Source organism: Pleurodeles waltl, chromosome 6 (genome assembly GCF_031143425.1).
Source record: "Pleurodeles waltl isolate 20211129_DDA chromosome 6, aPleWal1.hap1.20221129, whole genome shotgun sequence".
NCBI classification, from domain to species: Eukaryota; Metazoa; Chordata; class Amphibia; order Caudata; family Salamandridae; genus Pleurodeles; species Pleurodeles waltl.
The window spans coordinates 1,357,489,721-1,357,514,404 of NC_090445.1; positions in this window are offsets into that span (position 1 = coordinate 1,357,489,721).

Here is a 24,684-nt window from a genome sequence, read left to right on the forward strand (position 1 = left end):
TGCTTGTTTGCTAATGTGAGCTAATGTGAGCAGGTGTAGACATGTGCTTCTAATTGGGTGTGGTGTAGACATGTGCTCCTAATTGGGTGTGGTGACTCATCCACATGTGGAAACTCCACTGCTTACCTGATTGGCTAAAAATAGCACAGTGAAGCATGCCTCCCTGCTTGGCTTTGCTTTGCTTCCTGATCTCAGCATCAGATTCGGCAGTCCAGCCTCTGCTGTCATCCTCGTATTCGGAACTTTTGAGGCAATTCTTTTCTTCGTTCCTGTACCAGCTGACACCAGGCATTCCTCCAGCACTCCGGAAAAGACTGCAGCTAAGTGACTAGTATTCCCCAGGGAGTTTGTTCTTTGAGCGCCGCGTTTTCCTAGAACAGCTGGTGTATTTCAGACCTCGTATTTTGGCAGAGTGCTTATCTTGAAGAGACAAACATATTTCTGAACATTCTACATTATTATTGTAGTTACTTGCCTAAATGTGCTTCAGGAAATCTGCTTGAGCTCAAGTACTACAAAAAGTGACAGTGCATTTTAAAAGAGCATTTATGTGACTTTTCTTTCTCTAATAGCATAACTCTTGGATTTACATTGTGTCATTCCTGCCTGTGTTTCAGGTTTGAGGAATTTGCTTTTGAAGGGTTTTTTACACACACAGTGAAACCAAACCAAACTGTGGCACCCTGATTGGATTGTTTTTTTTTCTTTGAGTTTAACCCTATGCATGCAGGAAAGTTGTATGTGATATAATTAATGCCCTTGTTTGTCTTTCTTGTGCATGAAAAGTGCAACCAGAGTTCGAATTGTAGTGTACAACAGTGAATCTCTCTGAAGCCAGCCCTAGTATCGCAGTACTTATTGTTATGGTACTAAGTTTGGGTTTTTAGTAATGCAGTGTTAGTAATTGTGCCAACAGTTATTATTATCCAAGAAAAGTGCTGGAGCACCCTGGTGTTCATCTACCACTCCAGTGCCTAAATCAGAAAGAGAGATTCAGTTTCAAGGAAGTTGAGTGCGCTAACTCTCCTATCACTCTGTCAACAAAGACCTGCCCCCTGGAGATACAGGGTGCCTAGCTGGACCGGGTAGACGTGGCAGTGTTTTGTCTATTTCTCTCCTACTTCCCCTTTCCTTTTGGGACACCTGCTGGGGTTTCTGTGTCCACCAGGAACTGCCGAGAGGTGTTACAGGAGGTCGGGCATACCATCGCCCCTGCAGACATCCTGCTTTTCAGGTGAGTGGCCCTGTCTCGACAGGTTGCATATAGGGGAAGAATGAAAGGATGATTGAATAATTGCTTGGCTGAACAAAGAAGGGAGCTCTTTTTTTTGTAGATAGATCAGTGATGCTCATCTATTATTCTATAGCAAAAGCTCTACCTATCTACCTAATCCATCTTCCTTACTCTGCAGTAAAGAAAGTCAAGTTTCTTTACTTTCCTTACTGCCCAGAGAATCAATTTGCTGGAAAGAATTTGTGATGGTGATTTCAAGTTTGGCGTAGGGGGATACTGTGTGATAAATGTGCCAGCTACAATCTATTTAGCCCATTCCTTTCCCTGTAGGGTAGTGCATCGCCTCCCCCCAACTACTTACAGCAGACAGGATAAAATATATTGACATTTTAACATAACATGTGTGATGTATCTTATTTATTCATTTTCCTCTTTGGAGTCATGGTAAAAACGAAACTAAGTGAAAGCATGCGGGCAAGAGCAGGGTCATTGGAATTAAAGATAGATAATTGTCAGCTACAGCTGCCCAAGCTGCAGACAGTAGCAACGTACTTGTAGCGCTGGCTAGCATGCCTCAAATAATTAGGCACAGCAACTTGTACTCCGTAGTGCATAATGCCTTACTCATTATAATGAGAGGTAATTATTTTTTTATTTTTCCACTAAATGTGTCTAATTAGTTACTAGAAAAGCCTTTCAAAGAAAAATTATGAAATCATCAGCTTTTTTATCTGGTCTTAATCTGCCTTAATTCTGTTCTACTAGACAGGTATTGCTTCTTATGTGAGGCAGAAGTAGGTAAACAAATAAAACATCAGCCATTTGACTCTGCTAATCATAAATAATAATCACATCAAATTCTATCATCCCTAGGGGACCTGCAATGTAATGCTACTGTGCCACCCACTATCTATGATATGAACAAGGGTTTATTCAGACCATTGTTTACAATCTGTCTTGTGTTATTCTTTTGTATTTCTCAACATAGCCACTCCTGCCAAACGACCAACACCAACTAGGCAGGAGATAGCGGCCCGTCTGTGGCAGAAGAGAGTGGGGAACATTCGGGCCAAGTACCAGTGATTGGTGATCCTGGAGGAGGAAGAGGCTGAAACAGAAGTCTCGGACCAAGCAGAACATCACACCAACCCCTAGCCTCACGGCCAGTACATCACCAGTGCCACCGCTAACAGTGAGGGTTCCTGACTGCACCTGCTGCTGCGCCCTCCTGCTTCACCAGGGCATTTCACTGACACATCCTGCAGCGGGTGGACCGGATGGAGAACTGGCTCACCAGGATAGAAAAGAACATCAACCAGCTCCTGGACCATATAGACAGTGTCCTTTTTTAAGCCCTTTTTCTTTTTTTTGTTTTGGTGGGAGGAACGTGCTATGGGTGGAGATGGTGGGAATGGTTTTGGGCTAGACTTCAAGTTTCACTTTAGTTTTTTGTTGGTCTTTTTGAGGATAGGGTTAAATCTGTTTGGGGAGAGGGGCCAGACTGAGGTGGGTGGAGGGGGAAGGTTTTCTATTTGTAAATAATAAAGAGGATATTTTTTTTAACTTCATTTTCATCTCAAATATTTATTTTGGTGTTTTAGACTTTTAGTTTGCACTGCTCTCTTTTAGTGTAGGCTGTTAATTTTAATCTGCTAAAAAGGTGTATGTCATTTACTTAGACCCTTGTTCTATTGCCCTATGCAACTATTATTGACCACTAGGGGATGATTGCCATTGCCTATTTGGGCTACAGAAACCTAGTATAGACACACAACATCTTCTTCAGTAGGAGTTAGATATTAACTAAACAATTTCACTCCAATCCATAGTTCTTCTCCTAGATGACGCATGGGAGTCTTCTTCCTACTACAGGGTTTTCCCAAGATGGCATTTTAAGGGGGTGGTAGGTAGATAGTAGTAGTAGTAGCAGGCTAGCACGCCAACAGGGAAGACAGAACTTGACAGAAAGTGTCACTCCCACCTATGCAAACTCCAACTACAGAATTAATCAAAGGGTTATCCATCACTGTCAACTCGATTAAAAGAAAATGGAGAGTTAGTGGGTCATCATCATATATCACAACTGTAGGAAGACTGAGACCAGACTACCACAATGTCAGTATTGACACATGGCAAAGAAGACCTGAAATGATAATACAATATAGGAATATCAATTTCTTCTGATCAATGGTGGGGAGCTATAGTATAAAATTAAACTTAGGAAATGAGATCATGGAGTCAGAAGAGGGCTCAGACTCAAGAGTGTTTGAACCAGCTTAAGAATTTATGGAACACACACACAAGGCATGAATGAAGATGTTGCTGGGGCAGGTGTGGAATATTGCTCTGCTAATAGAAGGTAATAGGTCCTGCAGTGAGTTGATTTCACTGCATCTGCCACAGGAAGTGTGTCATTCATTTATGGTGTAAAACAAGGTCACACCTCAATAAATCACTCAGCCCTGCAGAAGATTGTTAGGGGCTCAATGAATGGATGGGAAAGAGGATTTGGGGAAAGGTGTGACAAAGACAAACTCTAATCGGAAGAAACCACAACAATATTTGTTGATGCACTGAGCAGCACACCATCATCAATCTGTTGTGGAAGGAAACAAAGGGATAAGTAACAAAGTATGACAAACTTAAGTCAATTCATTGGAAACAGTCCTTCTGCCCCAGAGAGACCCCAGATAGTATAACCTAAGTGTTATGTCTTCTAGTTTTGAAATATGGAAGATTGAATGGAACCCACCCACTTCTAAAAATTATGATTGTAACAAAGAAAATGATCCTGTATTGCCATATTTTGGTGATATATCTCCATTCTTCTTGGAATTTCTATCACTCTGGTGCCTGTCTGGACTTGTCCAGTAGGTAAGCTGGAGTTTTGGACTTTCCAAGTTTTTAACATTCAGGAGAGGACTAGGAGAAGGCCTGTCTATTGAAATAAAACAGTAGCTGTATTATAAAGTAAAAGAAAAGGACAAAAGAAAGCAGGGTCTGCTTCAGGAGGAGTCAGGGCTCAGGAGTGTACCAAGAAGATAAAGAGGCAGAGCAAGAACATAAGAGGAGATTCACATTTGAGCTAGCAATGTAGCAACCACATACTCAGCATCATTTTCAAATCAACACAACTCTTTCCAATTCGCAGAGCTGAGTGAGTACTAGGTCTCAGAGTCTTTACCATTATCATGGATTCTCCTTGAAGTCAAAAACATTCTCCTTTCTTATTGTTGAGGTAGTCCCACTGTGAGTCCTCCCATCTTACTCCTTCAGATTCAGAGTAACTCTGCCCCAGTCCCAAACCGAGCAAGGTAGACTTGTGAAGTTCACTACTGCTAAAGAACAAATAAAGAAATTGAACTGGAGTATTTTTTCTGTAGATTTGTACTTGATAACTAAAGTGGCTGGTTTGTTGTGATGAACCAGACAAAAGGAGTAGGCTCTGCATGTAAATTTCACTACTTTTGAAAGACCATTCACTTTGAGGAAAAAATGATCATCAATCAGCCCCCAACCATTGAAAATCAATGGAAACAAGTTTACAATTTTGTTGAACTCACTCCCTCACTGTCTGCCGCCCCATATATCAGTCATCACTCACAAATTCACAATCAATTAATATATAATCACTCATTGGTGCAGTTAATTAGTTACCTCTTCCAATCCAAACAAGGTGGTTGAACAAAATACCTCCTCTTTGATGGTATCCACACATTAGAATTAGACATTGGCATTGGCAGTCTTTTAGTCAATGATTTCCTAGGGCAGCCTGCTGGGTGATGTAAAAATAGGATAGGCAATGGCATGGGAGGGAGGCAGGCAGCATCTCCTATGTCATGAATGGTATGTGGGGGCTTCTTCACTGCAAATGAGTACAACCTCAATCCGGGCCTGTATGTGACTATAAAATCAATGATGTGGCAGCATGAATCCTACACAAACATAATGTTGCACTACCATTTGTTTGCAAACAAAGAAAGATAAAAAAAAGCTGAATGAGAAATAATGAAAAAGTTCTGTAGTGGCTCTGGCATAATCAATATGTGAATTAGAGTTTGTCCTCAAACTCTGGTAGTTCACCCAGAAGTTGGTCGGGTAACACACTTGATTCAGACCACTCATCCTCTTCCTCCACACACACCACACAAACGCACAACCAACACACATACACTACACCCAACACACATGCCACACACACCCAGGTGAAAAACAACACGCACACATCCACCCACAGCAATGCCACTCAATAGGCCACAGAACGTAACGCAGGCACCCTAATCCTGTAACAGACAGGGCCAGCAAGCAAAATAAAATGTCAACACAACATGCATGGAATAGAAAACATACAACACAACCAAATATGAACGTACAGACATCCATGCAAAGGGAACATACGCACATCATGGACACACAACCCACTCATACCTCCACAGGCACATCAGAAAACTCAACCACACAAATACCACAACCAAGCAAGCATAAACATACCAATCCATATCCATGACAATACTTACACTGCCCAAGTCATGTTCCTGCCAATGCAGCCATACAGACACAATGCACAGATATGCTAATTAAACAGCATCCTAATACATTTGTACATCAACCATGTACTGAGAAAGGCAGGACAAATGTTTCTAATTGACACCACCGTGGTCAGTTGGGCATTTGTAATTGGAAAGGACACTGCCCAAACTATTTACAAAAGGGGCCATAGACCAATCCAAACTGTCCACAGGCACACACATTACCAGGCAATTACCCCAACTTGACTCCTGACAGCCTCATGGCCTGCACGGGCTAGGGTGGTCAATGGGGCAGGCACCTCAGGGGTCAGTAGGAAGGAGTGGTGGCGAAGGTTTAGGTCTGGGAGGGGGATCCTTTGGCTTTGGTTTGGGAGGGGGCTCCATGGACAATTTCTTGGGATGGTTCCCTGGCCTTTTTACTGGTTGGGGTGTCTTTGCCCTTGTTTTAGGGTGGGATGGGCGGTCACATTATTTTTTTGGACTGAGGAGGAGGCTGTTTGGACTCAGCCACAGGTCAAGGGGGAGGCTTTCTGGTAGGGGGATTGGCATGGGAAACAGAAGGGGGGTCATGGAAGGACCTGGAGATAGAGGGTCTGAGTGTGGGGATGGAACCATGATGGCGAGGGGCAATATGGGGTGGGACAGGAGCAGGGAACAGGTCAATGTGGGCCAGGAAAAGCTTGTTAGGAACACAGGGGATGGGGTGGGATCCAGGTCTGGGAGTGGAGGTGGAGGGAGTCTTCATAGGACATGTCAGTGTGCTGGATATGGATGCAGGTGTATGCATAGTGTAGATGTGTGAGGTGGAGGAATGTTGAGTGTCTGAGTCAGAGCGTTTATTGTTTTTGGAGGAAGGGGGATGAGAGGGTGGGGGAGGACAAACAGGTTGTGTAAATGTAGGTTGGGGTGGTGTCTGCAAGGAAGGTGGGTAAGCTGCATGTGGTCGTGATGGTGGATGTGGTGAGTGCAGATGTGGTATATGGGGTACACGTCTTAGTGTCTGCCGTTGTGCTGACTGTGGGCATAACAGAAGTGATAGCAGGATCTGAGACTGAGGATGCAGTGGTGGCAGGTGTGAGTGGTGATGTAACTGTATGCAGGAGATGGTAGGGGAGACAGGAGAGGCAGTGGCTGTTGTTGTGTCTGCTTTTGAGTGTGAATGCTTGTGGTTTGTCTTGTGGTGCCTGTTTGTGTCTTTGCATTTCGTGTCTGTTGCTTTGGGTGAATGTCTGTTTGAATGTGTGGGTTGGATGGGTGATGGGAGAGGGATCTAGGATTGGGCAAGGGGTAGCTGGTCGGAGGACGGAAGTAGTAGGGACACCAGCTGCCATCAATGAGGAGGTCGATCCTGAAACAATCTCTGTAGGCCAGCCAAGGCACTGTGAATGCCTTCCAAGTAGGCATTGGTCTGTTGCATCTGAGATGTCAGGCCCTGGATGGCATTCATGATGGTTGACTGCTGATGGTACACTTCCCATTCCAGCATGCATGTTCTATGCATCACCCTCCACAGGATATGCAGCATGCACATACTGTTATCTACAAACAACCATGTTGCTACAAATACACCAATATGCAACCCACCTGCTGTTCTAGAGCCCCATACAGCTTTGTGTACAGGGGTAGGACCCCAGCCACCAGTTTCTGTAGTTCTTCCTGTGTGAAGGCAGGGACCTTCTTCCCTGTTACATGCACCATCGTGGCTTCCAGGAGCAAGACACAGCAGCACATGCAGTGGAGGTCTGGCTGGCCGGAGAATCAGGAGTCAAGTGAGAGAACCTACAGAAAATTGCGGTCACTGCCGCGTCGGTCTACACCATCACTGCCGGCGGTCTTCATCATTGGCCCCCGTTTCCCATAGTCAACAATGTTAACCAATGAGGAGTTGCACAGCAGTTTCTACCACCTACCGCAATGACTAAATACACCTGCGGAATTAACTCACTGTAATATTCCTATGCATGCAGGACAGGCAAAAGCCATTTTATTAATCTATTGTCCAGTTCACAGTCACACACGCCCATCACAGCTCCTATAGGCACTGTACATGTCATGCTAAAATGGTGGTGAACAATGTCAGTCATATCTACTCAGTTGTACCTTCAGAGTAATGAGGAACATGTTGCTGACTCATAAACAGCCTATGATAGTGTAGGAGGTAATAGGGTACCTGTGCATTAATAATGCCTGACACCAGATACCACTAATAGATGGTGTACGTGCACAAAATGACATCAGTGGGTTGTCATATTGTTCGAACAGTTTATCATGAAATATCCAGGTCTGAGTCAGGAACCTGTTTTCATGTGTGATGTATGTTGGCAATTTCTTGTCACAATATGGGACATATGAAGTGTAATAATGCTCATACATGTGTTGTTTCCTAAACCTAGATACCAACCACTGTGGAGGCAGAGAAATGCATCTGTGTACCAGCCCCTGGTTTACCTTGCCACCATGGAAGACAGACACATCATACTCACCAATCGTCGCAACCGTGCAACTATCATGTGTTGGAAAATGGGTTATTGGTAAGGGCAGGTTAATTCCTACTGTAGGAAAGTACCATCTTTCTTGGCATGTTACCCCCATTTTTACCTGTATGTCAGTATGATTTTGCCTGTCTCACTGGGATCCTCCAGGTCAGGACCCCAGTGTGCATAATTTATGGCCTAATGTGTGTGTTGTCAGTAGTGCTGCACTGTGTCACTGAGGCTCTGCTAACCAGAACCTCAGTGCTTATGCTTTCTCTGCTTTTTAAATTTGTCACTCTAGGCTAGTGACTTCATTTACCAATTTCAATTGCCACACTGGACCCCCCTTGTAGTTCCCTGGTATATGGTACCTGTGTGTGCCTTTGCATTCCAGTGTAGGCCAGCCAGGAGATCCTTATGGGTTGCGGAATTTCTTTTGCCACCCACAAGGAGCTCAGACAAACCCTTCCACAGGCCTGCCATTGCGGTCTGCGTGAAATATTGCACACACTATTTCACAGCCATTTTCACTGCACTTTAGTAACTTGTAAGTCACCTATATGTCTAACTTAATTTAATGAAGGTTAGGTGCAAAGTTACTAAGTGTGAGGGCACCCTTGCACTAGCAAAGGTGCCCCCACATAGTCCACGGCCAATTCCCGGGACTTTGTGAGCGCGGGGACGCCATTAGACGCGTGCACTACAAATAGGTCAATACCTATATGTAGCTTCATAATGGTAACTCTGTATATGGCCATGTAACATGTCTAAGATAATGGAATTGTCCCCCCATTCCAAATCTGGTATTGGGGAGCCAATTCAATGCATCCTGGGGGCTCCACCATGGACCCCCAGTACTCCCAAACCAGCTCTCTGAGGCTTGCAATGCAGCTAAAACTGCTGCCACCTCGCAGGCAGGATTCTGCCCTCCTGGGGTCTGAGAAGCTCAGTCCCAGGAAGGCAGAACAAAGCATTTCCTTTGGGAGGAGGGTGTTATACCCTCTCCCTTTGGAAATAGGTGCAACAGGCTGGGGAGGGGTAGCCTCCCCCAGCATCTGGAAATGCTTTGAAGGGCACAGATGGTGCCCTCCTTGGTGCCCTCCTTGCATAAGCCAGTTTACACCGGTTCAGGGACTCCCCAGTCCTTGCTCTGGTGCGAAACTGGACAAAGGAAAGGGGAGTAACCACTACCCTGTCCATCACCACCCCAGGGGTGGTGCCCAGAGCTCCTCCAGTGTGTCCCAGATGTCAGCCATCCTATTTTCCAAGGTGAGGGGACACTCTGGAGGCCTCTGAGTGGCCAGTGCCAGCAGGTGACGTCAGAGACCCCTCATGATATGTCCATACCTGATAAGGTAGCCAATCCCCCTCTCAGGGCTAACCAGGGTCTCTCCTGTTGGTTTCTCTTCAGATTCTACTTGCAGGTTTCCAGCAGGAATCCTCTGCAACTACTGCTTCATCCTATGACCTCGGATTGACCGCAGACTGCTCCAGGAACCGCTGTGACAGCAACAAAGTATCCAGAAGGGCTACTTTACCTCTGGAACTTCAGCTCCAGCCAGATTCCCCATTTAACCTGGCATCAAACACAACCTATAAAGTTCCTGTGTATCTTTGGTACAGGTCAATGATAACTGATGAAAACAAAATATGGTCAGTTATAAAAACCCTAAAAGATCCCACAAGAATACCAGTGGAAGAAGAAATAACAAACCATAGCAGACGAAAAACAGCTATTTGAAACCAAGTGGACAACAATTTCTCACCTAATGATGTCAGGCAAATTTCAGGACACAAACATTTACATTCAGTCAACAATTACTCTGGCCTGTCAGAGGCAAATTATAATTATTTAAATAATACGTTTTAATTATCTTTAATACATGACACATCTATTACAAATTATTACACATTATCTCCTGCATCCCTTCTCATTCACACCAGCCTAATCCAATGAATAATTCCTGGTAGGTGGGCGAGAAAACACACATAGCAACAAGATCTTATCATTTTAGTACATTGCAATTCTGAATGCAATGTCCTCAGCTTTTGTTTTTATTTGTTTTTCAAACATAGTTCCTGACTTTGCCACAAAGTTTCAGCTCATCTTTTGTCTCCATATATATTTCACTGGTCTATAAAGAGTGAGCCTCGAGCTTTTGTCTGTGCAAATGTCATCAATGTCACTTGAAATTTGTTTAATGCAAAATTGGTCTAATCATTTGATGATGAATACATTGGACTTTCCTTGAGCAGCCAAGGCATATCTGGTGGTGGGTAGTCCCTCACAGTTTTAGAATAGCAATTTGAGTTTTGCTATTCAGTATTCAGAAGGGGCGTATTTAGGGCATCCCTTCCTAATACGAAATCTGAACGGTATGTATGATTGTTTTGTGACCGTGAATGTGGTCGAAAAACAATCACTGTTAGCACCAATTTCAAATTGGTGTTAATCCATTGCCAAAGGAGAAGGGGTCCCCAAGGCACCCCTTCCCCTTTGTGAATGCAGGCAAAAACGTTTTTTAAGAGCAGGCAGTGGGCCCACGGACCACTGCCTACTCTTTAAAAATGAAACTGAAACGTTTATTTTAGTTCTTTTTAAACACATCCTGTTTTCCTTTCAGGAAACCCGGCTGCATTAAAAAAAAAGGATTGCTTTATTTAAAAGCATTCAGAGGCATGGTGGTCTGCTGACCCCAGAAAGCCACTATCCCAGTGATTTTTGTGACTGCCAGTGGGTTGCAAATTGCAACCTACCACATTAATAATAATGAGGTAGGTCTATTTGCAACCCATCTGGAATCACAAAAGAAACTCAATGGAGTTTCTTAAATGTGGAATTTCGATTTCCTAATTGCGATTCGGCAGGAGCTGGAGAGACGCCAACTACCAGCACCGATGCTGATGGCTCTGGTCATCTCAGTAAGACCTATTATTTAATAATATTATTATTTCCCTAACTTTTGCCTCTCCCCACTTTTATACTACTTTTCATTTTGCTAGGTTTACTTTTTTATACTGTCTCCCTTTTTTTCCAACCCCCTATCCATGTTTTATTTAATTCCTGCTATCCCTGCATTATCTTTTTTTTCTGCCTTTCATTGACCATTTTGTATTTCATCCCTTTGTTGCTCTTTAATGTTTCTGAGTCATTGTCAATCATAGGATATAGCTCTGCCCCTCTATTATGGAAAGCATTTGGTTGGCTTGTCTGCCCCTTTGTTACATGAAGCTTTGGTTGGCCTGTCTACCTGGCTTTTCTAACATTTCAACAAAATGCCCAGTTTGATATTGATACTGCAGTGCTAACCAAACTGTCACAATTACGGTTACATTTTTTTTATTTTAAAAATGAAGAATGGGATATGGCTTCCAAAAAACTATATGCTGTTTTTTATAGCCACACCAACCACCAGTGGACGAGCTGGCTCAAGTTCGACTGCTGCATGAACAGATGGAGCAGGGGGAGAGGCAGCAGCAGTGATGGGTGCTGGTAAGTCACTTTGATTGATTACTGATAATTACTTTTACTCACAAGCTTCAAGGGCATTTTTGTGTTTGGATTCATGAACTGCCTGCATTACAGCAACAGTAGTGGTTGGGATACTTTTGGCCTCTTCTATCTGCAACTCTGCAAAAGCACACATAATGTATGCAAAAAATGATAGGAAACTGGAAAGGACGGAAGTTTAAAAGAAAGGATAGGTGAAAAGAGTGAAGGGAAAGGATGCATGGTTGGATGAAAAAGGATGCTTGGCTGAATATTGGTTTTGGATAAATGGATGGATGAGTGACAGGATGATTGAAATAAAGGATGGATGTTGTGGGTACTGGATGGATGGATAAAGGATTGTGAATTTGGGTGGAGGACTGGATGAGAGAACGTAAAGCTTAAGTCATGGTGACTATGGTTTTATATAGGGGAAGGATGAAAGGACGATTGAATAATTGCTTGGCTGAACAAAGAAAGGAGCTTTTCTTTTGTAGATAGATCAGTGATGCTCATCTATTATTCTATAGCAAAAGCTCTACCTACCTGCCTAATCCATCTGCCTTACTCTGCAGTAAAGTAATTCAAGTTTCTTTACTTTTCTTACTAACCATATAATCAATTTGTTGGAAAGAATTTGTGATGGTGGGCGAGACCAGTGAGTAAAGTGGAACTAATAAGTGCCTGATTTGATTTCAAGTTTGGAGTAGGGGGATACTCTGTGACAAATGTGCCAGATACAATCTTTTTAGCCCATTCCATTCCCTGTAGCACAGTGCATCGCCACCCCATCTGCTTACGGCAGACGGGATAAAATATATTGACATTTTATACATAACATGTGTGATGTATCTCATTTATTCATTTTCCTCTTTGGAGTCATGGTAGAAACTAAACTAAGTGAAAGCATGTGGGCAGGAGCAGGGCCAATGGAATTAAAGATAGATAATTGTCAGCTACAGCTGCCCGAGCTGCAGACAGTAGCATCTTACTTGTAGCGCTGGCTAGCATGCCTCTAATAATTTGGCACAGCAACGTGTACTCCATAGTGCATAATGCCTTTCTCATTATAATGAGAGGTAATTCTTTTTTATTTTTCCATTAGATGTGTCTAATTAGTTACTAGAAAAGCCTTTCAAAGAAAAATAATGAAATCACCAGCTTTTTTATCTGGTCTTATTCTGCTTTAATTCTGTTCTACCAGACAATTAGTGCTTCTTATGTGAGACAGGAGTAGGTAAACAAATACAACATCAGCCATTTGACAGCAAGAGTGTCATTCATTTATGGTTTAAAACAAGGTCACACCTCAATAAATCACTCAGCCCTGCAGAAGAATGTTAGGTGCTCAATGAATGGATGAGAAAGAGTTTTTGGGGAAAGGTGTGACAAAAACAAACACTAACCAGAAGAAACTACAACAATATTTGTTGAGGCACTGAGCAGCACACCATCATCAACCTGTTGTGGAAGGAAACAAAGGGATAAATAAGAAAGTATGACAAAGTTTAGTCAATAATTTGGAAACAGTCCTTCTGCTCCAGAGAGACCCCAGATAGTATATCCTAAGTGTTATGTCTTCTAGTTTTGAAATAAGGAAGATTGAATGGAACCCACCCACATCTAAAGAAATATGATTATTACAAAGAAAATGATCCTGTATTGACAAATTGGGTGATGTATCTCCATTCTTCTTGGAATGCCCGTCACTCTGGTGCCCGTCTTAACTTGTCCCGTAGGTAGGCTGGAGTTTTGGACTTTCCAAGTTTTTTTCATTCAGGAGAGGTCTAGGAGAAGGTCTGTCTATAGAAAAAAACAACAGCTGTATTATAAAGAAAAAGAAAAGGGCAAAAGAAAACAAGGTATGCTTCAGGAGGAGTCAGGCCTCAGGAGTGTACCAAGAAGATGCAGAGGCAGCCCTCTTTCCAGTTCACAGAGCTGAGTGAGTACTAGGTCTCAGAGTCTTTACCATCATCATGGATTCTCCTTGAAGTCAAAAACATTCTCCTTTCTAGTTGTTGAGGTAGTCCCATCCTGAGTCCTTCCATCTTACTCCTCCAGATTCAGAGTAACTCTGCCCCAGTCCCAAACCGAGCAAGGTAGACTTGTGAAGTTCACTACTGCTAATGAACAAATAAAAAAATTGAACTGGAGTATTTTTTCCGTAGATTTGTACTTGGTAACTAAAGTGGCTGGTTTGTTGCAAGGAACCAGAAAAAAGGAGTAGACCCTGCATGTAAATTTCACTACTTTTGAAAGACCATTCACTTTCAGGAAAGAATGATCACCAATCAGCCCCCAACCATTGACAATCATCGGAAACAAGTTTACAATTTTGTTGAACTCACTTGCTCACTGTCGGCCACCCCATATATCAGTCATCACTCACAAATTCACAATCAATCAATATATTATCACTCATTGGTGCAATAATTAATTAGTTACCTCTTCCAATCCAAGCAAGTTGGTTAAACAAAATACCTCCTCTTTGATGGTATCCACACATTGGAATTAGACATTGGCACTGGCAATATTTTAGTCAATGATCTCCCAGGGCAGCCTGCTAGTGATGTAAAAATAAGATAGGCGATGGCATGTGAGGTCGGCAGGCAGCATCTCGTATGTCATGAATGGTATGTGGGTGCTTCTTCACTGCACATGAGTACAACTTAAATCCGGGCTTGTATGTGACTATAAAATCAATGATGTGGCAGCATGAATCCTACACAAATATAATGTTGTACTACCATTTTTTTACAAACAAAGAAAGAGAAAAAGAAGCTGAATGAGAACTAATAAACAAGTTCTGTAGTGGCTCTGACATAATCAATATGGGAATTAAATTTTGTCCTCAAACCCTGGTGGTTCACCCAGAAGATGGTCGGGTAACACGCTTGATTCAGACCAATCATCCTCTTCCTCCCCCTGTGGTGTTTCAAGAATGGTATAATCAGGTGGTATGAAATGGTGGTTCATTTAGATCATAGTCAATCTCTCTTTGTTTTGAGGAAAAAGACTGGTACTTCTCACTGTAACAACTGCACCAGCTGCACTGAACATATTCAGCAGACACAGGGGGTCATTCTGACCCTGGCGGTCATGGACCGCCAGGGCCAACGACCGCGGAAGCACCGCCAACAGGCTGGCGGTGCTTCTGGGGCCATTCTGACCGCGGCGGTAAAGCCGCGGTCAGAAAAGGGAAACCGGCGGTTTCCCGACGGTTTTCCCCTGCCCCAAAGAATCCTCCATGGCGGCGCTGCTCGCAGCACCGCCATGGGGATTCCGACCCCCTTCCCGCCATCCTGGTCCTGACGGTAAAAACCGCCAGGAACAAGATGGCGGGAATGGGTGTCGTGGGGCCCCTGGGGGCCCCTGCACTGCCCATGCCACAGGCATGGGCAGTGCAGGGGCCCCCTAACAGGGCCCCATAATGATTTTCAGTGTCTGCTTTGCAGACACTGAAAATCGCGACGGGTGCCACTACACCCGTCGCACCCCTTCGAATCCGCCGGCTCCATTCAGAGCCGGCTTCATCGTAGAAGGGGGTTTCCCGCTGGGCCGCTGGGCGGCCTTCTGGCGGTCGCCCGCCGGCCCAGCGGGAAAGCCAGAATGGCCGCCGCCGTCTTTTGGCCGCCGCCCGCCGAAGTAGGAATGACCCCCACAATGGCTAACAAGACAAGCAAAAACTTTTTGCCAGCCTTCTGATCTCTGACCATTGGCACATCTTCCCACAACAATAAACAAATGGGCTTTGATCGACAAATACGTCTTTCAGGTCATCCTGATACTCTTGGAACATCCCCTGAATGGTCATTGGTTCTGCCACCTGCTCGATCGCCTTTTCCTTTGCCTCTGCACTGGACTTAAGACCTGCCACTTGAAACCAAGCCACCGCAGAGGTTGGGTGTGATTCTTCTGTTGCTGTTGTTGCAAGTTTTCTTTTTGGTGGGGTTGGTGGATTTGAGACAAGACTGCCCTCTCTGGAAATTGAAGGCGGCACCCCAGAGCTCCAAGTTGCGACCCTAAGTGCCAGCCATTCTTCTTCCAGTTTTCCTACTTGTATTGTGAAGCATCCCCTTCAGAAAAAGGAATGATATCGGGAAGAATTATTTTGTAGCATGGAACAAGTAGGCTGGCACAAATGTACTCTTTGAACAAGATGATGTCATTTTGCACGCTTGTTTTACAAGTCAAGCAATAGCTTAGACTAGTAACCAAGGCATGCGCTTCTGGGTTTCCATTTGCAACCCCAAATGCGAACATCTCAGACACCTTCTTTAGCTGCTTCTTTAGCAGATGCAATAACAGGATAGCTTGGCCCATTGTACTGTCCTCCTTGCTAACTTCCTGCATGAAAACCTCAAAAGGGAGCAGCATCTGTGTGAGGTATTTGACTAGGCCCCATTTGTTCACATCCATAGGCATAGCTAACCCAAATGCATCAGCTCCTGTTTCAATGACGTATTGATTGATCTGTTTGTATTGTTCAAACAAATGTTGCAACACCTAATAGGTTGAGTTCCAACGTGGTGGTACCTCTAACACTGAATAATCCGCAGCCTTTTCCAGGCTTCAAAGTAATGGCTGAAATGAGTGCAAATGCATCTGCAGGCGGTCAGTATGTTGCTGACTATGGCCCTCATCACGAAATTGACGGTCACTGGACCGCCCCTTCAGCGGTTGTACAGTCGCCAGGATGGCGGGGCAGACCGCGAAATAATCACCCTGGCAGTGATACCACCGCAACACAGCCAGTAGCCAATCAGTACCACCAGTGCGGTATGACCGTCGACAACGGTCGTAGCTATCACCATGCGGGCCGAAAGCACAGTAGCACCCAGCCTATAACCAGTCAGCAGACCGCCACAATTTGTGGGGTGGTACTAATGGCACAAAAAGCTGGCAGAAATGAACTGAAACAAAAAAGAAGACACTCACCTCCAGGGATACAGACGGGTCAGCGGACGCCATGGAACGTGCACTACAAGTCTTCCAGCGCTATTCAACACCATCCTCCTACAAGACCAGCAACACCGACGAAGACGCAATCAGTAAGTATACCCGCCTAGCACACAATGGAAGGAAGGGGAAAGTCACACATGCACACAGCACGACACACCCGGCACAGACTGCAATGCTCACACACATGAAACAACATGAAACAACACCCGTACCGATACACACTCACACATGCACAGAGACACACACCACACAAACGCACAACCAATACACACACACCACACCCAACACACATGTCACACACACACAGGTGAAAAACATCACAACGGAATCACACATACACCCGCCCACAGCAATCCCCCTCAATAGGCCACAGAACGTAACGCAGGCACCCTAATCCTTTAACAGACAGGGCCAGCAAGCAAAATAAAATGTCAACACAACCTGCATGGAATAGAAAACATACAATACAACCAAATATGAACACACAGACATCCATGCAAAGGGAACATATGCACATTATGGACACACAACACACTCATACCTCCACACACACACATCAGAAAACTCAAGCACACAAATACCACAACCAAGCAAGCACAAACATGCCAATCCATATCCATGACAATACTTACACTGCCCAAGTCATGTTTCTAGCCAATGCAACCATGCAGACACAATGCACAGATATGCTACGTAATCAGCATCCTATTACATGTGTACATCAACCATGTACTGAGAAAGGCAGGACAAATGTTTCTAATTGACACCAACGTGGTCAGTTGGGTATTTGTAATTGGGAAGGACACTGCGCAAACTATTTACAAAAGGGGCTATAGACCAATCGAAACTGTGCACAGGCACACACATTGCCAGGCAATTGCCCCAACTTGAGTCCTGACAGCCTCATGGCTTTCACAGGCTAGGGACATCCATGAGGCAGGCAGGCACCTCAGGTGTCAGTGGGTATGGGTGGTGGCGGAGGTTTAGGTTTGGGAGGGGGAATCCTTTGGCTTTGGTCCGGGAGGAGGTTCATGGGCGATTTCTTGGGAGGGGGTTCCCTGGCCTTTCTCCTGGCTAGAGCATCTTTGCCCTTCGTTTAGGGTGGGGGTGGGCGGACACATTTTATTTTTTTGGACTGAGGAGGAGGTTGTTTGGACTCAGCCACAGTTCCAGGGGGAGGCTTTCTGGCAGGGGGAGTGGCATAGAAAACAAAAGGGGGGTCATGGAATGACCTGGAGATAGAGGGACTGGGTATGGGGAGGGAATCTTGATGGTGAGGGGCAATATGGGGTGGGACAGGAGCTGGGAACAGGTCAAGGCGGGCAAGGAAAAGCTTGTTAGGAACACGGGGGATGGGCTGGGATCCAGGTCTGGGAGTGGAGGTGGAGGGAGTGCTCTAAGGACATGTCAGTGTGCTGGATATGGATGCAGGTGTATGCATAGTGTAGATGTGTGAGGTGGAGGAATGTTGAGTGTCTGAGTCGGAACGTTTATGTGTTTTTGGAGGAGGGGGGAACGGAGGGTGGGGAATACAAACAGGTCGTGTAAATGTATGTTGGGGTGGTGTCTGCAAGGAAGGTTGGCAAGCTGCATGTTGTCGTGATGGTGGTTGTGGTGAGTGCAGATGTGTGATGTGTGGTTCACGTCTTAGTGTCTGCTGTTGTGCTGACTGTTGGCATAACAGAAGTGGTGGCAGGATCTGGTACTGAGGATGCAGTGGTGGCAGGTGTGAGTGGTGATGTAATTGTATGAAGGAGGTGGTGGGGGAGACAGGGGAGGCAGTGGCTGTTGTTGTGTCTGCTTTTGAGCGTGAATGCTTGTGGTTTGTCTTGTGGTGCCTGTGTGTGTCTTTGCATTCCGTGTCTGTTGCTTTGGGTGAATATTTGTTTGAATGTGTGGGTTGGATGGGTGAGGGGAGAGGGATCTGGGATTGGGCACTGGGTAGCTGGTGGGAGGACGGAAGTAGTAGGGACACAATCTGCCATCAATGAGGAGGCCAGAGCCTGAAACAATCTCTGTCGGCCAGCCAAGGCTCTGTGAATGCCTTCCAGGTAGGCATTGGTCTGTTGCATCTGGGATGCCAGGCCCTGGATGGCATTCATGATGGGTGACTGCCCCATAAAGATGGATCTCAGGAGGTCAATAGTCTCCTCACTGAGGGTAGCAGAGCTGACTGGGGCTGGGGCTGATGTGCCTGTGGCGAAGGAGACACCCTCTCTCCTAGCTGAGCGGACATGGGCACCTGGTTGAGGAGCTACTGGAAGGGCGGTGATGGTAAGGGGTTTGGTGGACAAGGATGTTGCTGGGATGGTCCTGGAAGAGTTTTCCAGGGAACCTCCATCAGAGGAGGAATCAGAGTCAGGTGTTGTTGCAGTTCCCAATAGTGCTCCCCTTGCCCCCAACCCACTGGTCCCTTTGGCGTCTGTGCTGTCGACTTCCTGGGTCCTGTGGGCTGCAGCCTCCCCACTCGCTGGTGCCCTTACTCCTTCACCTGCTGATGCTAATGCACATATGGGGAGAAGAGGAGAAAGAGGGAGGATGGGAGAGCATGGAAGGGAGTCAATATCTACACATCAAGCACATATCAATACACTTTTAACCATAAGCATTGTAATTACAGGTATGCAACATCTATTACATAACCATATTCATCAACACTCCCAAACAGCTACCCAGAAGTAAGTGAGCACAACCATCACAGTTCTACAGCACACCTCAGGATCTGCTGCATACCGGCATGCCTCTATGACTCTAGATGAGAGCTGTGCTGAGGGAATTTCAGAAAAACAACCTTGCTATATGATGCCAACCTGGTATGCCCTCACAGAACCAACTCATCATGATCATAACTGTACATGACAGTCACTTTCCCCCAGTCCAATCCCAGATAGTACAACTTAATACATGCCTGGCATCCTTAGGTACCAATACTACCATTCTAACATACCTACACATTTTGTACACAAATGTGCTAGCTACCTTCCCTATATAATTTACACCAGACATCTACCTTTGTCCATCACACGCATCCTTTCCACACAGAGAGTAATTACACAAGAACTACACTCTGTTACTCACCCCCCAGTGGTGCTGTGTTGCCCCAAAGCACCCATCCAACTTCAGGTACTCCACCACGGTATGCGGGTCATTAGGGGGTTAGGGTCCAAGGGGCACCCCTTCCTTGTTGGGAGGCTGTCCCCAACTGGGCCTCCACGATCTTCTGGACCCAGCATCTCAAGTCCTCCCACTGCTTCCTGCAGTGGGTTCTCCACCGGCTGCGGACTCCCAGAGTCCGCACTTCCTTGGCGATGGCTTTCCACATGGATTTTTTCTAATGGGCGTTGACCTCGATGGGGGACACAGTAAGAAGGGCAGAGTCATGGAGACACATCATGCAGAAACATGATAGGACCACAAACAGTATATGCACATTTCCATCCACGACAGGACACGAACACTTCCCATTCAAGCATGCGTGTCCGATGCATCACCCTCCACAGGGTATGCAGCATACACATACTGTTATCCACACACAACCATGATGCTACAAATACACCAATATGCAACCCACCTGCTGTTCTAGAACCCCATATAGCTTTGTGTACAGGGGTAGGGACCCCATCCACCAGTTTCTGTAGTTCTTCCTGTGTGAAGGCAGGGGCCTTCTCCCCTGTTACACCAACCATCGTGGCTTCTTGGAGCAAGACACAGCAGCACATGCAGTGGAGGTCTGGCTGGCCAGAGAGTCCGGAGTCAAGTGAGAAAACCTACAGATAATGGGACAGGACAGGCAGCAGCCATTTTACTCATGTATTGTCCAGTTCACAGTCACACAGGTCCATCACAGCTCATACAGGCAATGTACATGCCATGCTGAAATGGTGGTGAACAATGTCAGTCATATCTACTCAGTTGTACCTTCAGAGTAATGAGGAATATGTTGCTGACTCATAAACAGCCTATGATAGTGTAGTAGGTCATAGGGTAACTGTACATTAATAATGCCTGACACCAGACGCCACTAATAGATGGTGTACGCGCATCAGTGGATTTTCATATTGTTGGAGCAGTCTATCATCAAATATCCAGGTCTGAGTCAGGAACCTGTTTTCCTGTGTGATGTATGTTGGCGATATCTTGTCACAATATGGGACATATGAGTGTAATCGTGCTCATACATGTGTTGTTTCCTAAACCTAGATACCGACCACTGTGGAGGCAGAGAAATGCATCTTTGAACCAGCCCCTGGTTGACCTAGCCACCATGGAAGACAGACACATTATTCTCAACAATCGTCTCAACCGTGCAACTATCCTGTGGTGGAAAATGGGTTATTGGTAAAGGCAGGTAAGTAACTACTGTAGGAAAGTACCATCTTTCTTGGCATGTTACCCCTATTTTTACCTGTATGTCGTTATGTTTTTGTCTGTCTCACTGGGATCCTGATGGTCAGGACCCCAGTGTGCATAATTTATGGCCTAATGTGTGTGTTGTCAGTAGTGCTTGACTGTGTCACTTAGGCTCTGCTAACCAGAACCTCAGTGCTTATGCTCTCTCTAGTTTTACATTTGTCACTCTAGGCTAGTGACTCCATTTACCAATTTCAATTGGCACACTGGACCCCCCTTAAAAGTCCCTAGTATATGGTACCTAGGTACCGAGGGCATTGGGGTTCCAGGAGATCCTTATGGGCTGCAGCATTTCTTTTGCCACCCATAAGGAGCTCAGACAAACCCTTCCACAGGCCTGCCATTGCAGCCTGCGTGAAATAGTACACACACTATTTCACAGCCATTTTGACTGCACTTAAGTAACTTATAAGTCACCTATATGTCTAACCTTCATTTGATAACGGTTAGGTGCAAAGTTACTAAGGCCCTGATTTATACTTTTTGGGGCAAAACTGAACTAATGCAGTTTTGCACCAAAATGTTTAGCACCGGCTTGCCCCATTTCTGTGCATCACCCGGGCACCATATTTATGGAATGGTGCAAGCTGGTGCAAAGGGTTGGCTAGTGTAAAAAAAAAAGACGTTAGTCGGGTGGGGTGGCGGTATGGAAATAGGGGGGTTTTGCACCAAAAAATGTTATTAGGCAGGTTCGAGTTAAAAAGAATGACTCTACCCTGCCTAGAGTCATTTTCTGACACAAAACCTTCCATACCACATGACTCCTGTATTATAAAAGTAGGCAGTCATGCCGACCACCCAAATAGCCAGCACAGGAGACCAGGGTCCCCGAGTCCCCTCGGCATGGCCATTGCACCCTGTGCCATCTATGGGGCCCATTTCAGGGCCCCCTATGGCACTCTATAAAATAAAATACTTACCTGTAATTACCTGGGATGGGGTCCCCATCCTCTGATTTCCCTCTGGTGTGGGAGTGGGTGTCCCTGGGGCCTTGGGAGGGCACCTGTGAGCTTATTCCATGGAATTCCACGATGGAAATAGGTCCACAGGTCCCCTAACACCTGCCCTGACCCAGGCATTAAAACATGGGGCAAAACAAGACTTGCACCATTTTTTGACCACTCCTCCCTCCCGTGCACCATTTTTGCACAGAAGTAGAAATATGGCGTTAAGGCTATAGAGTGATGTTTTGCACGGGAACGCCTATCTTGCATCTCATTAATGCAAGGTAGGTTTCCATGTCCAAAAAAGACTTTAACTCCATAAATTTGGCGCTAGACGTGTCTAGTGCCAAAGTAAAAAAATGGAGCTAGTTTTGCATCGAATTAGAGTAAAAAAAATGACGCTAATATGGTGCAAAGAGAGTATAAATATGCCCCTAAGTGTGAGGGCACCCTTCCACTAGCAAAGGTGCCCCCACATAGTCCAAAGCCAATTCCCGGGACTTTGTGAGTGCAGGGATGCCATTAGACGCGTGCACTACATATAGGCCAATACCTATATGTAGCTTCACAATGGTAACTCCGAATATGGCCATGTAAGGTATATATGATCGAAACTGAACAAAGGAAAGGGGAGTGACCACTACCCTGTGCATCACCTCTCCAGGGGTGGTGCCCAGAGCTCCTCCAGTGTGTCCTAGATGTCAGCCAACTTATTTTCCAAGGTGTGGGGACACTCTGGAGGCCTCTGAGTGGCCAGTGCCAGCAGGTGATGACAGAGACCCCTCCTGATAGGTCCATTCCTGATAAGGTAGCCAATCCCCCTCTCAGGGCTATTTAGGGGCTCTCCTGTGGGTTTCTCCTCAGATTCTACTTCCAAGTTTCAGCAGGAATCCTCTGCAACTACTAGTTCATCCTCTGACCTCGGATTGACCACAGACTGCTCCAGGAACCGATGTAACAGCAAAAAAGTATCCAGAAGGGCTACTTTACCTCTGGAACTTCAGCTGCAGCCAGCAACTGCAACATTTTCCATGGTGTGCACGCTCTGAGGACTCCCTGTCTTCACCCTGCACCAGAAGGACCAAAGAAATCTCCTGTGGATTGACAGAGTCACTTCCCTGCTCACGCAGACACCTTCTAAGTCGACGACCAGTTCTCTTGGACTCCTTTCCTGGCAATGAGCATGTTCTTTGGAACACAGGTGGTGGACCCCTTTCACACAGACTGTCCTGAGGTCCTTCTGTCCCAATTTGGAGGAGAAAAGACCTTGTCTTCCCCGAGAACGACAGAACCCCTGTGCACATGTCTTCTTCACCTCCTGAGGCCTCTTAGCACTCTTTGCAAAATTGCTTCGTGCACAGGCTGGCCCTGGTGCCCAGCACTCTATCCTGCTATGCTCAACTCTCTGAGTTGTTCTCCGGTGGCATGGGACCTTCCTTTGTAGTGCTGCATCAACCTCAATTTGCACCTCCTTTGTCCCTGTGTCCTGGGACTCTGGTGGGTGCTGGCTGGTGTTCTGAAGACTCGCTAACGTGCTGAGAGACCCCTCTTCCTCTTCACACAGAGTTGAGGCCCCAGGTCCCTCCTGGGTCCAGATAGAGCCATTTTGACACACAACATGACTTTGGTGGAACCAAGGCTTCTTGATGAATTCAGCACCAAAACTTACCTGCATCCAACATCTCTTAGTGGGACATCCATTTCATTATGCAGGAACCCCCTGACATCTTCCTTGGGTGCATTTCTGCAGTCTTTGTCCAACTGGGACTCTTCTTTTGCACCCACCTCTAGGTTGGCAGGGGCTCCTGTCCTTCCTGGAACTTCTTCCGACTTTTGGACTTGGTCTCCTTCCTTTGCAGGTCTTCAGGTCCAGGAATCCACCATTTGTTGTTTGCAGTCTTGCTTGGTTCTTGCAATAACTCTAATCACGACTTGGAGTATGTCCTAAGGAAACTCGCAGTGCTTTACTCCTACTTTCTTGGGCTCTGGGGTGGGGTAATTTCCTTACCTTTGTGGTTTTCTTACTCTCCCAGTGATTCTCTACACACTACACTTGTCTAGGGGGGAATTCGTGATTAGCATTCCACTTTCTTAGTATATGGTTAGTGTTGCCCCTGGACCGATTTTCTCCCATTGCATTCTATAGCAATTCCTATTGTTTGCACTATCCTATGTCTAATTACTAAACTTATTTTGGTATCTAGTGTATATATTGTGTATAATACTTACCTCCAGAAGGAGTATTGCCTCTAAGATATTTTTGGCCTTGTGTCACCCAAATAAACTAACTTTATTTTTGTAACACTGAGTATTGTCTTTACTTGTCTATAAGTACTGTGTAACTATAGGTGGTATTGCAGGAGCTTTGCAAATCTTCCAGTTCAGCCTAAGTGGCTCTGCTATAGCTACCTCTATCAGCCTAAGCTGTTAGCACACTACTACATTTCACTAATAAGGGATAACTGGACCCGATATAAGGTGTAATTACCCAAGGGACCCACTACAAACCAGGCCAGCCTCTTACACCTCCACTTAGCAATAGGCCACTAAACTCCACTTAGGTCCAGTTAGGTCTCAGTAAATTAAACCTAGCTCAACCCTTGGTAGCTTGGCAACGAGCAACAAGGCTTAACTTAGGAGA